We start from the raw sequence: 3206 nt of genomic DNA, 5'->3' as shown, positions 1-3206 counted from the left end.
GGCAGAGACATAGGCAGGGGGAGCCTGCAGGGAGCCCCATGTGGGACTTTATCCCAGGACCCCGGGGTCACGACTTGAGCCAAAGGTAGACACTCAACCACTGAGCCACCCAGATGTCCCAAATCTTTTGTTTTAATTTACCATAAGTTTTTATCGTTTCTTCACAAAGATCTTTTTAAAAAAAAAATATTTTATTTATTTATTCATGAAAGACACAGAGAGAAAGACATAGAGACATACACAGAGGGAGAAGCAGGCTCCCTGCAAGGAGCCAGATGCGGGACTTGATCCCAGATTCCAGGATCACGCCCTGACCCAAAGGCAGACGCTCAACCGCTGAGCCACTCAGGCGTCTCTCTTCACAAATATCTTATATATTTTTCTCTCAAATACTTGGTGTGTTTTGCTATTGGAAATTGACCTTTATCTTGTCATTTTGTTTTCCTACATCACATGTATACACGTGTGTGTCTGTGTGTTTATACTCACACCTATTTAGTTTCTTATATTCCATAGTATATCCAGTTGTTTCTAGAACTGAATCCTTGGCTTTTCTCAGTAATCATATTACTGGAAAATAATGGTATTTTCATCTCTTTATTTGCAATACTTGCATAAGCACATTAAACTAAACTGAGTCTTGAAAGTAGATACAGCATAGAGTTATAATACAAAAAATAGTAGTCTAGCTCCTAGACAGAATTGAAAAAAACCTGAAATTTTTAGATAAGTCTTTTAAGAATACCAAAGGGAAGCTCTCTACTCCTCCGCATTAGACAAATAGCTGCATCTTCTAGTGCCAGCCACCTCCCCAAGACATGATGGAAAAGGTTGGAGTGAACGGATTTGGTGCTATTGAGCACCTGGTCGTCAGGGCTGCTTTTAATTCTGGCAAAGTGGATATTGTTGCTGTCATTGACCCCTTAAATGACCTCAAGTACATGGTCTGCATGTTCCAGTATGATTTTACCCTTGACAAATTCAATGGCACAGTCAAGGCTCAGGACAGGACACTTGTCACCAATGGAAAGTCCATCTCCACCTTACAGGAGCGAGATTCTGCCAACATCAAATGGGGTGATGCTGTGCTGACTGTGCTGTGGAGTCCACTGAGGTCTTCAACACCATGGAGAAGGGTGGGGCTCGCTTGAAGGATGGGGCTGAGAGGGTCATATCTCTGCCTCTTCTGCTGATGCTCCCATGTTTTTGATGGGCATGAACCATGAGAAGTATGACAACTCCCTCAAGATTGTCAGCAATGCCTTCTGCCCCACCAACTGCTTGCCCTCTCTGTCCAAGGTCATCCATGACAACTCTGGCATCATGGAGGGACTAATTGTCACAGTCCATGCCATCACTGTCATCCAGAAGACTGTGGATGGCTCTTCTGGGAAGTTTGAGGGGCTGCTCAGACTGTGTTTCTACTGGCACCAAGGCTGTAGGCAAGGTCATCTCTGAGCTTAATGGGAAGTTCACTGGCATGGCTTTTAGTGTTCCCACCCCCAACGTGTCAGTTGTGCTACCTACAGAAAGCTGCCATATATGAGGACATCAAGAAGGTGGTGAAATAGGCATGGGAGGGCCCCCTTGAGGGCATGTTGGGCTCCACTGAGGACCAGGTTGTCTCCTACTCTTCCACCTTTGATTCTGGGCTGGCATTGCTCTCAATGACCACTGTGTAAAGCTCATTTCCTGGTATGACAATTAATTTGGCTATAGCAACTGGGTGGTGGAGCAACATGGCCTCCAAGGACTAATAGCCTCCTGGACCCAGTAGGCCCATCAAGAGCAACGGGAAGAGGCCCTCAGCTGCTGGGGAGTCCTTGTCCCTACTCATCCTCCAGCACACTGGGAATCTCCCGACCTCTACAGAATTCCCATCTTGGAATTCCTGAAGAAGGGGAGGGACCTGGGGAGCCCTACCTTGTCATGTACCATCAACAAAGTATACAGTACCCAGCCAAAAAGAAAAAAAATACCAAAAGGAGAATACAAATGTAACATGAAGAAAACTTTTTAATTTTTTTCTCTATTTCCTATCTAATACCATTTCACACATGGAGCTGATCTTTTATTCAATTTATCCCTCAGTCCTCTCTCTATCCCCATTTTTCAAATCCAGCTCACAGAGAGCTGAATCCTTCCCCTCCACACCAATCACCTAAACTTGCCTGGATTTTCTGATAACTCTTTGTCATTATGTTGCTATTAATTTCTCCTTGCTGGCTTTCCCAGTTCTTTACTTCACCATCACTATTCAACACAAAAACCTCCCTCAGAGCAAATATTCAATGGAAATTAACCTAGAACGAGGTGGGGTGGGGAAAGGGATTCAGGACACCCATACCTACAGTTTCATGTGTTTATTAAACAGATGACTGAATAATTCTCATTAGCTAGGAAAATCTAAACATTGTCAAGTCCTCTGGGTCTTTAAATATTTAAAAGGCCTTCCTTTTATTGCACCTTATAGAGAAAATTCTATGAACCTATTTTTATATAATTGTACACAATTTTCAAATTTAAAAAGTTTGAAAGCTTTTTAAATTTGAAAATGTTACCTAGGGATGCTGCTTAATGCCCTCTGAGGGTCGGTAAAATGCTTTAGTGCCATCTGCTGGTTCCTGGAGCTGTATCTGGCACTTAACTACAATTGCTTGCCAAGTCTTTTTATTTTATTATTATTTTTATTTTTTCAACTCCTAGCTCCCCACCACTGCATGGCAAAACAACCAAAAAAAATAATTGCCATTTCTGGTGACAGGACCACAAGTGCTCAAATTCATAATAATGTAAATGACTTTGACTGGGACATAAGATGAAGAACAAATATTAACTTCTTGTTCATTGAACTAATCATGTATTTGTTGCCACTTGACTCCAGTGTAGATTTCACATGCTGAATTGACATGCCTCATTACATATATCTTATTTCATTTCTCACCAACGGATATATTTTCAAGTAGTGTTCCATCAGTTGTGATATATGATACAAATAATGTACAAAAAAAAAAAAAACAAACCTGGAAGTTTCTGAATAATTTGCTTTTTTTACAGTTAGAATATATCTAAGTCATTACTGTAGCAATACTACTTTCATTCACTTACATTCTGATATATATTTCCTGAACAGGAAAGAGATTCATACATATACAGTTTACACATATTTACATTCACTCACTCATTTGTTCAGCCAATAAATATTT

General features: G+C 41.0%; 1 pseudogene; it reads left to right on the top strand.

Moving 5' to 3' along the window:
* Positions 1-950: 950 nt before the first annotated feature.
* LOC121487297 lies at positions 951-2336 on the top strand (annotated as a pseudogene).
* The last annotated feature ends 870 nt before the right edge of the window (positions 2337-3206 follow it).

Source organism: Vulpes lagopus, chromosome 3 (genome assembly GCF_018345385.1).
Source record: "Vulpes lagopus strain Blue_001 chromosome 3, ASM1834538v1, whole genome shotgun sequence".
NCBI classification, from domain to species: domain Eukaryota; kingdom Metazoa; phylum Chordata; class Mammalia; order Carnivora; family Canidae; genus Vulpes; species Vulpes lagopus.
Note: the sequence above shows the minus strand (reverse complement) of the source record. Positions and strands in the feature narration are given on the sequence as shown.